The sequence below is a fragment of the Talpa europaea genome (assembly GCF_964194135.1).
Source record: "Talpa europaea genome assembly, chromosome: 12".
Classification (NCBI taxonomy): Eukaryota; Metazoa; Chordata; class Mammalia; order Eulipotyphla; family Talpidae; genus Talpa; species Talpa europaea.
This window is the reverse complement of record NC_140079.1, coordinates 71,131,023-71,144,634: the sequence shown is the minus strand read 5'-3', so window position 1 is coordinate 71,144,634 and position 13,612 is coordinate 71,131,023. Positions and strand designations below refer to the sequence as shown.

The following is a 13,612-nucleotide window of genomic DNA, read 5'->3' as shown; positions in this document are numbered from 1 at the left end:
TTCTAGCAATTCTTTGAGCATAAATTTTTCTCAACTTCTGGGCCTCCCCGGTGGCGCAGCGGTTGAGCGCTGGGTTGCAAAGCTGCCCGCAGCCTCTGCAGCGCCGGTTCCATCCCCGGCTGCTCTCCGGCCACCGGAGGAGGGTCCCACATGGCGTGCAGACCTCTCCTGCCGCCAGCTGCTCCCCTCAGCAGTGTACTTAGGTCCTTCTGCCTGCTCTGCTCCCCGCTCTGGCTCTGGTGAATTCGCTCACCCTCCCGTGCTTCTGCTGTACCTAGTGCTTGTATAAATAAATAAATAAACAAATAAATAAATAAATCTTTAGAAAAAAATTTTTTTTTCCTCAACTTGTTACCTTCCTTTGGTCAATTTCCAGTGCCCTGAAATGTTTTCTATGATCATCTCATTCAAATTCTTTTTTTTTTTTTTTTTTTTTTTTTTTGCAGAAGGGCATTGTTGACCTTTTCTTGCCACCATTACTAGAAGTTCTGTCTGTTCAATAACAAAAACAAAGAGAAACCCCACCAACTGGGAGAACATTTTTGCACACAACACTAATGATAAAGGACTGATCACAAAAATCTGCAAAGAGCTGATGAGACTCAACAACAACAAAGAAAATAATCCAGTCAAAAAATGGGCAGAAGAGCTAAAAAGAAACTTCTCTGAAGAGGAAATGCAAATGGCCAACAGACATATGAAAAAATGTTCAACATCACTTGTAATCAAGGAAATGCAAATCAAAACTACCATGAGATACCATCTTACATCAGTGAGAATGGCACATATTAAAAAAACTAGCAATAACAAATGTTGGCGAGGGTGTGGAGAAAAAGGAACTCTTCTGCACTGCTGGTGGGAGTGCAAACTGGTCTAATCACTATGGAGAGCTGTGTGGAGATTTCTGGACCTACTAAACATAGAGCTTCCATATGATCCAGCAATTCCACTCCTAGGTATTTACCCAAAGGACACAGAAACATCAATTCCAAAGAACACCTGCACCCCTATGTTTATAGCAGCACTGTTTACAATAGCTAAGCTTTGGAAACAACCCAAATGCCCAAAAATAGATGACTGGATCAAGAAGATGTGGTACATACATACCATGGAATATTACTCAGCATTCAAAAAAGATAAACACATGCAATTTGCAGCAACGTGGATGGAGCTGGAAGGGATCATGCTCAGCGAAATAAGCCAGAAAGAAAAAGAAAAATACTGGATGGTCTCACTCATAGCAGGAATCTAGAAAACTTAAATAAGGGACCAGGAAAAAGAATAACTATAAGAAAGAAAATATCAAAATCAACAAAAAACTATGAACCAGAGACACTCTATGGGGGGTAGAGGGCGGGAGGGGAGGGATTGGGGTCAAAATAAGGGGGTTGAAATTGTATGGGGAATATAAAAATAAAATTTATTGTAAAAAAAAAAAGAAGTTCTGTCTGTTACAATCTAAGTCATTGCCTCCTGTGTGGGCAAGTTACATCAGGAAGCTGGGAAATATGTGAGGGAATAAATTCTAGATTCATTGGAGGATGGAGAAACTGTTCAGACTGGCAACATGTATTGATATGTAGATGTAACCAGAGATTGTGGACTTGGTGCATCTGCTCAAGGATGAAGTAACTCTGACAGCTTGCTTAGTTGATTAACTAAAATATGAACCCAACAATGGAGAGCTCAATAGTGTCTGTTCCCTGCAGCCTGTGGTGGAAGATGTGAGATGTTGTCATTGAATGGTGCCCTGATTTCAATAGGGAGAACAAGAACCCAATGAGTCAAGGCCCAGGGGTACCATCAGATGTGAGGAGCTCACGTGGTTACTGAAATGGGTGGTGGCAGAGACCAGAGATGCTTGCTTAGTGAACTCTAAGTGTCCCTAGACTGCATCTAACAGTGTCCCTAAGACTGAAATAAAATAGAAGCTGGATCTGTACAACAGCTGTAGTATAAAAGTAATAATGTGTTTTAAAAATCTCGAGGACTGGTCAAAATAATTCTGACTTGTGTAACCATAAAAGAGAATCATGGTTTCTCAGCCTTTTGCCAGGCTAGAGCCAGTTTATATTCCCAGTATCCCTGGAATGACCATAAGTCCTCGAGGATGTACTGTATGGCACAAATACATATGAAAATTTCCCTTGTAATCTTCCATCAAGGAACCTGCATCCATTTGTCAGAGTGCCAGAATAAAGGGGTATGTTCTTTGAGGGGAGATTATTGGATAGTGCCTCTGAAATGACACTTATCCCTGAATGCCAAACAAGGTCTTCATGGAAGCTCACGAAAATCAATAAAAAAATGGAATTTTGGCTTGAATTCATTTCATAGTGGATACAGTGATCCCCAAACACTGATTATTTCTCCAAGTATATTTTAAAAATAGACACCCTTGGCAACATGTTGCACATCTACTACCTCAATCCACTTCCTGAATAACCCATGGTTGTGTCAATTTTAGGTACACTCTAGAACAAAGAAGACTCTGATGTTAGTCCAGGGTGTAGTATAAGCAACGCCACTCAAAGAGAGTGAATTATTTTTAGAGATTGAGATTTACATGGTATATTTATAAGATATATGCGGTCCTGTCACAGGGCCTCTCCTCAAGGGGACTGGCCATCCCTTCATTCAAGTGTTCATCAAAGCATTGGGTAAGACACTGTGATGATTCTCCATTGACGAGTCAGATTCTGTCATGGCCCAAAAGGAGGATCACAGTGTAGACATCTCCTATTTCTGTGAAAAGCCACTTTATTTCTCTAGATAAGCATTCTTCTGTGAAATGACTCCTGAATCATTCTGAGCCTTGGTAATGGAAAGATACTTGCCCACAAGTGCCCTGTTGTGAATTGGTCTTATGTGTTCCTGGAGCCTGAGCCAGCTCCTTGCCCACCCCTAGCCCCAGCTCTGATCATGTTTCCGTGCACAAGTGCAACAGTTTCCTAATCGACCTTTTTGTTCCTGATCTCACTCCTCCAATTTATTTTTCACAGTTCTTTTTTTTTTAAGAATTTTTTTTTTAAGATTTATTTATTCATGCACACAAGAACCAGGGGACAGGCCAGATGTGCAGGAGGGTGAGAGGTTTCACCAGAGACAGAGTGGGGAACAGAACAGGCAGATTGACTGAAATACACTGCTGAGGGGAGCAGCGGGCGAGACAGGAGAGGTCTGCCGCGCCATGTGGGTAGCTCTGCGGCTGGCTGGGATTGATCTCGCACTGCAGAAGTTGTGGACTGCTTCACAGCACTGTGCTCAACCACCTGTGCCACCAGCGAGGCCCTATTTTTCACATTTCAACCAGACATTTGAAATGCACCTTTGATTGTGCTATTCACCTCCTTGAACTTTTCTGACTTGACATCAACCTTCTGGGAAGCTTGGAGAGGGACAAGATCCATGCAATAGCATTCCCTATTTCCTTCTTACTTCATCTCACCTGCAGGTTCTCTGTGCAAAATCTGGCTTTCTTTCGGTTTTTAGAATAATTATTACTGTGAATCTTTCAAGTCCTTCCCTTGTGTTTTCCCTCTGCTTTAAATTCTCTTCTGAAACTTTACCAAGTTGACCTACATTCATCTTTCCAATCCCAGTTCAAACATCATTCCTCGGAAAGATATTTAAAAAATTCATTCTTTTTTATTGACCGCAAAACTTGGCCCTTTTATTTACATGTTCTCTTATGATCCTGCATTTTTACTTGTAACATTTATTTTTGTTTGTAATCACAAATTGATTTGTGAGCGTGTTTGCAGTCTGGTATTCAAGTTGTGCACTGCACAAGGAAACTTGATTGAGAGGGTAACAAAGGATGAAATCCAGCCCACAGTCCACTGACAGGTTAGACAGCTAGTACGAAGCTCCGTTGTCCATATGAAGGGATGCCCTTTGACTAGTTGCAAAAATACACTGTACATCAAATGGTGTGCACATGGGCTGCATCTACCCAGCAGTGGCTCCCCTTTCTAATTAGCACAAAGATACCCAATGGTTAGCAAAGCCTCCTGCGTTCGGAAGCCCCGTGGGAAGACACACTATGACTGTTTGTATTGTTTGTACCTCCGATGCTTAGCATAGTGACTGGGACAGAAGTAAGTGTTCATTCTCCTCTTGTTCTCCTCTCTGTTTCAACAAATGAAGGAATGATCTTCAGATATAGAACAATAGACATGAATTTATCTTCATATTTCCTCTGGGTCCATTGATTTTTTTTTATCAAAACACATTTCCATTTCTATAATGCAAGTTGTTCTTGTGAGTCAGAAAGCAAAGACAGGGTTTTGTTCTAATAATTACCCAAGTTCCTAATCAGACCCCTGGGATAGAGCCCCAAGCTCCCTCTCTGCTGACACTTGAGCCTGGGAATGGTTGTCAACAGGAAGTCCCTAGTGCCCTGGGTCAGAGGGATCTGGTCCTCTCTGGGGAATGAACTCTTGGGGGTTTCAAGAGACTTCACCTCTGCAGGAAGACCCTCTGAGGCCAGAGGCATTGATGAGCCTTTAATTGTCTCCACACCCCATGCTTCCTGCTGACATTCAGAAAATGTAAAACTTCTTAGGTTTGTGATTGCATTTTTCCCCTCTTGAGAGAATCCTATCTCAGTTCTGTTCTTGTTTTGTTTTGTTTTAAGTTACAAACACATTAACAACAAATTTTTTTCATCTCCTTTGCCAACTTTGTGAGAAGTAAGTGGTCGTTGGTAGAAAAAAGAGAATTGATTTTAATTTTTCTGAGTTTCTAGCTTTTCCCATTCTGGTTTCTGATGATTTTCTTGAACATTAACATTTCATACTCTTGCAGTATCTTGCATGATGAGTGATTGAGACCAGGTACCTATAAAGTAAGATTATTCTCATAAGTTTCATTTTCAAATAATGGAAGACTCATTGAAATCATAGAGGCGAGGCAGTAAATAAGAAAACCGTCCTACTCCCAGAGTTGTCATCCACCACTGACATCCCCGGAGTCTTTTGAAGGAATGAGGCTGAAGGTCAGGCATTTTTCATCCCTGTTTTTTCCCTCCCCTCTGCTGAACTGTATGCCTGTATATTCACTCAGTGGGGTTTGGACTGGATACAAGTGCCTGAAACTCAGAGTCAGACATACTTGTGCCTCACACCTGGTCTTGCTAGAGTCCAACTAGTAGCTTATCCTTCTGAGGTTCTAGTCCTCCATCTAGGAAATGGGACATTTTATTTCTGGGTAAGGACTGAACTTTCCATTATATAGCCTGTCCAAATAGGCTAGCTGGAGTATATTTTAACCAAACATTAGTTTATGCATTTTGGTTGTTAATTATCTGAGACATTTATTCAGAGTGTCAGGACTAACTCTATTGTTTCATCAGATTTTGAGATCTATATGCTACCTGGACTCTCCTTACTTGTTATGCTCAGTCCCAGGTCAGGTTCTTTGTACTGCTTCCATTCAGCAGTGCGACATGGGGATAGCCAAATCACTACCAACAGGAAGATATGCTTGGCGTAGTGTGTGTGTGTGCGTGTGTGTGTGTGTGTACCGAGCTGGAGCTGGAAATTCTAGAGAAATAGATGCTAGACTTGCAGCAGGCAGAAAACATTTTCCTCTGAGCCTCGCCCTCTCATCTGACATTATAATGATGTTAGGAACCAGAAGGAAATTGGACAATACATATCAAGTGCGTGTGTCTTACTCTTCTCGGAGACATCAAAAACAACCAGGACAAGATTCAGTTATTTCCTCAGCTTTCAAATAAATGTCTCCCGAATGCAGGCACATAAACTGTATGTTGTTGTCACATGTAGTAGTGCCTCGTGTGTCATTATCTCAGTTATAAACAAAATTGTCTTCTTTGAGGTCTTTCAAAAGGAAAGAGCTGGGAAATAGGATGAAGCAAGCTGGGTACTGAGTTATCTCTGCCTTGAGCCACATGTGTGATCTTAGGCAACACCTTATCCTTTAGGGAATTAAGTTCCCTCACATTTCTGCTACATAGTTTTGACTATTAAATGTATTATTACTTGAAGAATGAAGGAAACTGTAAAAAGCAAAGAATTCATATATGTTTTTAGTATCTTTTTGAAGAAGAGAGCTACTCACCAAAGTTCAGATTGCAGATTGGAAAACTAACGCAAGGTCAATGATCTATGTCCCTGCTTAATGATCACGGTTTGACAGCATCTCCTTCATTCACCCGTGTTTCCTGCATTGATCTTCCAGGTCTTTTGTCTTTGGCACACTCAACTTGTGCAATTTAATGGGCTCTGTAGACTGAATCGCATCCTGTGCGCCTCTATGCCACTCTTTCTGACTTTGCTTTGCTTGAGTATTTCAGATAGTCCATCTGCCTGATGTACCTTTAGTGGAAGAGACCCTGTTCCCGCCTCTTCCTCCCTGGTGGTGCTCATGCCAGTATTTTGCTTAGCTTTCATGTGCCCCAGCTGTGCTGTGGCATGCATCTTCAGAGGTGTGGGTCTCCTCCTTCAGAGTAGAAGTTCAAGAATATTCCTTCATTTAACCAATAATTATTAAAAGCTTGAGATATGACAAAACTTGGGTTAGACTCTGGGGATGTGACAAGTTGAAATCTAGCTGAAAATAATCTTGATAAAGGTAAGAAATAATTGTAATGAATATACAAGCACTATCATATAAGAATGAGTGAAAGATGGGAAGGATACCAAGATGGTAAGAATGACCTCAAGGGAGGCTTAAACACATTGATTTTTGTCTCCCTCCCCACTGCATATGTCACACATCATACATCATCACAGACACAGGAAAATGCAGGAAAAAGTAGAAGTTTTCCCATAATTATAGCATGCAAAACCATACACTACTAACATTTAAGTAATTTCCATTCACTTTTTCTATGCATTTTTTCATAATTGAGGTAATTTGGCATATACTTTATCATATCCCACTTTTTACCTTATTATTTTCACTGAATTGCAAAATTTTCACATGTATCCTTTAATAAGTGCAAAATATATATTTTAGAAATAATACTCTTAGTTCCTGTTTATATAGGTTATATATATTCATTACTAGATCCTTGTTTCTTCATACATTCATATAAATGTCTTTATTTTCTTTACAAAGAGGATCATATGACCTTTACTGTTTTGTAATATTTCTTCTATTTAACAATATCATAAATGCTTTCTTCATATATGTTAAAATTGTTATAATATGCAGTATTCATTGAAAAGGTGTATAAAACATATATACAGTTTAAAAAAAATAACAAAACAAACACCTCTGCCCAGGTAAGAACTAGAGCATGACCATATATCTAGAAGCCTCAGAAAGCCTTCTTTAAATCCTTCAGATACATGCCAAATAGTCACTTCCATGAATTTCAGGGTAAAACATCTCCAGGGTTTTAAAGAAACAGATTACCCTCAAACAATATATTATTTAATAAATCTATATAATTAATAGCTAAATTCATTATTTAATTGTTAATCTTGCATTTTTTGAACATTATATAAGTGGAATATGTACTACACACACACACACACACACATCTCACAATGATTTGCAGCTATTATTCAAATTTATGATCCTGCAATTCATCCACATTTAATGATCTTCCACAGGTGTCTGTAAGCTTTCTGTAAGGCTGGGTTAGATAACATTCTAGTCGGCTGCAGCCACTCAACCCTCCCAGGGCGAGAACAATCACTCACAACTCATGCACAAATGGCTTGACAGCATTCCAACAAAGATTTATTTACAAAACAGATAGTCTGTGGGCTGTGATTTGCCCACTCCTGCTTTGTAGTTCATTCATTCAATGTTTATTAATACTTTATTATTGTGAGCACTTATTTCCATTTAAATATACTTTCTGCATGTGAAGAACATTTGGTTTGTTTTGGTTTATTTTTTTCTATTATAAACAAATCTGCTACAAACTCCTCGTGTGCCTGCTTAGTTTTTCTGGATTAAATGGTGTATTTACTGGTTCACAGGACATGTTCATTTTCAACTTTAGCAGCTGATGTCAAACTGTTTTCCAGAATGATTGTATCCATTTACTTTCCAGCAGGCAGGGAACTGGAGTTTCCAATTGTTCTGTCTCTGGTCATTTTGCCTTCTGATAGGGGGGAAATGGTCTGTGGTCTTAATTTGTGGTCTGTGGTCATTTTTTTCCCTGACTACTAATCATTTCAAAAATCTGTTCACTGGGCCTCCCCTGGTGGTGCAGCGGTTGAGCGCTGGGCTGCGAGGCTGCCCGCAGCCTCTGCAGCGCCGGTTCCATCCCCAGCCGCTGGTGAGGGTCCCACATGGCATGGCAGATCTCTCCTGCCATGCCTGCTGCTCCCCTCAGCAGTGTATTTCATCGGTCTGCCTGTTCTGTTCCCCGCCCTGGCTCTGGTGTATTCTTTCACCCTCCCGTGCTTCTGACTGTACCCGGTGCTTGTATAGATAAATAAATAAATCTTAAAAAAAAAATCTGTTCACTTGCCATTTGTGCTTCCTTTCACATGGAATTACTGTCTTTCTTCCCAGCCTACCATTTACTAAGTCAATCTGTTCTTTTTTTCCCTAAAGCCATTCTAGATGCTAGTTATTTGGCTGTTATTTTTGTCATTAATTTATTTTCCCTTTTCTGTCTTTTTTTGTGATTTATTTTGGAAAAACAGAAGTTAACTTTCATGTTATAAAATTTATTATTATTTCATTTTGTATCTTTTACTACTGCAAGTTTTTTAACTGTCTCACATATTATCGTCTAAACATTTCACAGGGCATTTTTTCTTGTCTGTTTCTTTATAGATCTTTGGTACATCTGAAATTGGTTTTTTTTTTTAATGGTGCAACCTAATCTAATTTCATTTCTTCCCATAATGATAACCAACTCTTCCGTTGCTTCCTACTAATCTGCGTTGCCAGCTCTGTGGTGAAGAGCTCTATCTCCAAATGATGTGACTGTCTGTATAACAACACCACACTGCATCACCATAGCCCAGGCTAAGTAATGGTATCTGAAGGGCAAATCCCCTCTTCTTGTTTTTCTTCATCAAGAGTATTTTGGCTTCTCTTGGATCTTTGCAAGTCCATAGAAGTTTTAGTATCAGTTGTCAATCCAACAACCAACCAACCAACCAATCAAAGACAACCCCTTTGGGATTCTGACTGAATCCTATGGAATTCATAGATTTGGGACATAATAGTTAATTTCCAATTCATAAGCTTGCTATATCACTCAAATTATCTCAGTCTTCTGTAGTGTTTCTGATTAAGGTATTATAATTTCTTGATAAAATTCTCTGTTCCTGGATGCTTTATATTTTTAAGTTACTGTAAATGAGAGCCTATTTAAATTTAATTTTCTTTCAGTTTGTTGAAGTATAGAAATGTGAGGTATTACTACAACTAAATTTGGTGCCGAAAACCTTGCTAAACTCTTCTAATGATTCTAATAATTTATCAGTAGTTTCTTTTGAGTTTTCTAAATACACACACACACCACCTGCAAGGAATTTCTTCCTAAAATTTTCTGTCTTTACTTCCAGTTCTAGGAAGGCAATTGTCCCTGAAAAAGCCAATTTATTGGCTGAGTTCAAATTGGGTCTTTGTGTTTATTGAATCTTTGCTCTGGGCAGTGTGCTTCTCTAGAGGTAGGGAAGTCTGGAACTGAGATGGGGTTGACCTTCTCTTTATTTTTCAGAGTTGAGATTCTCCATGAAGACAGCTAACCACGCAGAGGTAAGAGAGTTTGTTTTCCAAGGCTTCTCCAACTTCCAAAGACATCAGCTCACACTCTTTGTGATGCTTGTCACCCTGTATGTCCTAACCCTAGCTGGCACTGTCATTGTTGTGACTATTATCCATATTGACCATCACATCCACACCCCTATGTACTTCTTTCTAAGTGTCCTCTCCACCTCAGAGACATTCAGTTCCCTGGTCATCACCCCATGGATGCTCTCCAGCCTGTGGGCCTGAGACCAGCCATCTCCCTGGAGGGCTGTGGGACTCAGCTCTTTTTCTTCCTTGGCTTTGCCATCACCAACAGCCTCCTACTGGCAGTAATGGTGCTAGGTGGCCATCTGCAACCCACTCCAATACTCAGTCATCATGAATTGGAGGATCTGTGTCATACTGGCATCCTCAGTTGTGCCACTGGGTTCTCGCTCTCACTGATTTAGGCTGTGGCCATTTTCTGTCTTTTTGCAATTCATTGATTTGAGCATTACTTCTGTGATTTTCAACCAGTGCTGGATCTGGCGTGTGCTACCCCAGTCATCAATGATATCCTAACCTTAATTATCAGCCTATTGGCCATCACAGCCTCTGCCACCTTCCTGTTCATCTCCTTTGTCCTCACTATTTCCACCATCCTCAAGATCGCCTCCACAGAGGGCTGGAAGAAGGCCTTTGCAACCTGTGCCTCCCACCTCACTGTGGTCATCACCCACTATGGCTGCACCTCCATTGCCTACCTCAAGCCCAAGTCAGAGAACACCAGGGGTCAGGACCAGCTGATCTCAGTGACCTACACAGTCATCACTTCCCTGCTGAATCCTGTTGTATACAGTTTCAGAAACAAAGAAGTTCAGGATGCCCTACAGAGAATGGTGGGTAGAAAATACCCTTCCTAAAATGAAATCTCTACACAAAAAGCTGTGTATGACTTCCAGGCAGAAGCTTTAGGTAAATCCATGAGTCAAGCATTTCAAGTGATTGGTGATGTCCCATACATCACAGCCAGGGCCAGGGCAAGAGTGAAGCTGGGGGCTGGCCTCTAACAATCGATTCTCACTCCCTTGACCTCTTTGTTAACATAATTAAAACACAAGTCATTCCACAGCCCTCTACACAGAAGCCTGTTGGCTCTATTCCAGGAGATAATTAGGAGGTCAGAGTGTGATTGGGTGTTTATCACAGTTTCAATTTAAAGTGATCCATCCACTTTGCTGAAGTATAAACCCCATTAAAATCCCCACTCGACTGAATCTTCTTTTAACATAAATTGGAAGCTTGAACAAGTAGTTACCAGAAAGGATATTGTGCAGAAATCAAATTGCCCTGTGTTTTAATAAGATAAGCAAAGCAAAAATATAGATATGTTTTTAGAAAATGGGTTTGGAATAAGCTAACAAAATTTTCTAGAAAAAGTATTTCAAGCACCCCACTGAGTTTCCGGCCACTCACACGTGGGACCCCAAAGGAAAGGAAACAGGGGGTGGTGTGGGGAGAAGGGAGTTAGTGGAGGAACCTAACCACAGTGACAAGACTCGGCTCTGGCCACATGAGCAGGGCTCACAGAGTTTGGCCTGTTCTTCATCTGTCTCTTCTGGGTAAAGACAAACCATGTGACATCTTCTGGGGTCGGAAAAAAAAGTCTTCCTCTTGGACAGATGAGCAACAGACTCAGTTAGAGAAATGGAGGCTTAACTCAAGGAGCGACTGCTGAAAAAACTTATGATATTGGTTAAAAGGGGAGAGAATTAGAACAAGATCCTAAGTGGAGGTTCCAATGATAAATGCGTAGAGGACAGGCAGAACACAGGAGGGTCAGGAGGAGTCAAAGAGAATTTAGAAAACGCCCTTTAATCAGGTCCTTTCCAGCCCTTTGTAAATGGAGTAACAGGAAGGAAAGAGAATTAAATGGAAATATGAAAAAGTACCTTTCATATGAAATATGAAAAAGTACTTGCTTTCTGAAAGCAAGTACCTTTCTGATGAATTGGCTGATTATTTAAATTGCTATTTCCCTGTGATGGAATGAACAGTCCGTAGGCAGGTATCCCAGGTCTTCCACCTAGTGCCTTTATCTCATTCCTCTGAGATGCAGGACTTTCTAAGAAGGACCTCTGGAAAGTTAGAGCCAACCCTCTGATTGTATCAGTCCTCCCTTCCTTGCAGCAGGGCTTAGATGGCAGGAGCAAGGGCACACCTTCCCCAATAACTAACTAATTTTAATGACCTGAAATTAAGTTTAATTGATTAATATTAATTTTATGTTTAACCCATTTTATTTTGGCAGAAAAATCTAAATTCATCCAAACTCTGTAGATGACATCATACATAGTGCTTTGGTACATAGACTTTTAATATTCAAAATCATTCTTTGTAAACTAGAAGAAGCTTTCTTCTAGAAAATTTTGCTAAAGTTAAAAACTGTTTCAGCTTTTAAGACAAATGTTTTAACTCTGAGTTTAAAAAAAATCTTTTTGAAATTCAATTGACTGCTTTTTTTCCTGAATCCTTTTGGGTTTGCCCTTCCCTAGGGCAAATGAAGTCCTCAAACAATGTGGAATAGAGAAACAATGGAATTTTTTTTCTTCTGTTACATTTATACATTTGTTTCCTGTGTCAATAACATTAATTGTCATGTTTTATTATCTACTAGAGCTCATTAACTGCCATTATCCTTCAGTTTTTGTGTGGTGTTTTCTTGTTTAAATTTTTCATAAAAACTTTGGAAGCAGCTCCCTACCATCCACACATACTCAACACAGTCACACATATGCATGTAAATCAAAGTGTACAATTATTTTATTGGAACCTTATTGCATTTATGAATGAGTTTATGGCAACTTAATAATCCTGAATATCCTTTTTCAAAAGCATAGTGCTATTTTCCATTGGTTCAAGATTCCTTTTGAATCAGAAACTTAAATTTTTCTATTATAATTTTCTTAAAGTTTTATAGATTTAGGCCCATAGTCTATTTTGAGCTACTTCTGAATAAGTTGTGAAATTTAGGTAGAGGTTCAATTTTGCTTATCTTTCTCCAATAGCTCCAGCCCAATTTGTTTAAAGGCCCCCATTCTCCATCAAATTGCATTTGTACATTTGTCAAAAGTCAGTTGAGTATTTTTCTCTCTGTCAGTTTCTGGGTTTTCTGATCTATGTATCCATTGCTCTACCAGTACTATACTATCTTGATTAATGTAGCTACATAGTAAGATAATATACAATAGAGTGATTCCTCCCACCTTGGTCTTTGTCAAGATTGTTTAATTAATTTTAAGTTTTGTATATTTCCATATCAATTTTAGAGTAAGCTTGTTTATGTCTACAAAAACCTGGTTGGGATTTTTGTAGGAATTACATTAAATCAATAGATCAGTTTAAGAAAAATCGACATCTTTATGATGTTGAGTCTTCTAGTTTATGAATACAATATGTCACTCTATTCAAATCTGCTTTGATTTCTTTGAACAGCATTTTGTAATTTTCAGTATACAAATCTTATACATGTCTTGTTAAGTATCTGACTAAGTAGTTCATTTTCTTTGGAAAAATTTAAATGATGTTGTGCTTTTAATTTTGGTGTCTTCATGTTACTATAGGAAATGTGATTGATTTTCATGTGTTGATATGTTATGATCTTGTTTAATTCATTTACTAGTTCTAGAAATTTGGGGGAAAAATCTATTTTTGTAGATTCCATGGGTCTTCCTATATAGACAATCAGAGAGATAGTTTTATTTTTCCTTTCTGATCTACCTGCCTTTTATTTCCTTTTGTGGTCTTATTGCAGTAACTAGAACTTCCATTTTCATGTTAAAAAGGAATGGTGAGATCAGGCATTATTACCATTATTGCTGATCTTAGGGGAGAAACATTTCTGTCTTTTACCATTAAGTAAATTGCTATCTAA

At 39.2% G+C, this 13,612-nt stretch overlaps 1 protein-coding gene and 1 pseudogene across 2 annotated transcripts in view; one reads left to right on the top strand and one right to left on the bottom strand.

Annotated features, from left to right (window-relative positions):
* The window catches only part of LOC311180555 (olfactory receptor 10J3-like), a gene marked incomplete at its 5' end in the record, with an annotated part of 103,709 nt that overhangs the window by 8,528 nt on the left and 81,569 nt on the right, over nucleotides 1-13,612 (bottom strand). The window lies entirely within an intron of this gene.
* On the top strand, nucleotides 9,682-10,601 carry LOC311180556 (olfactory receptor 10J1-like; annotated as a pseudogene). Its single transcript has one exon. The product of its transcript is annotated as an olfactory receptor 10J1-like (transcript).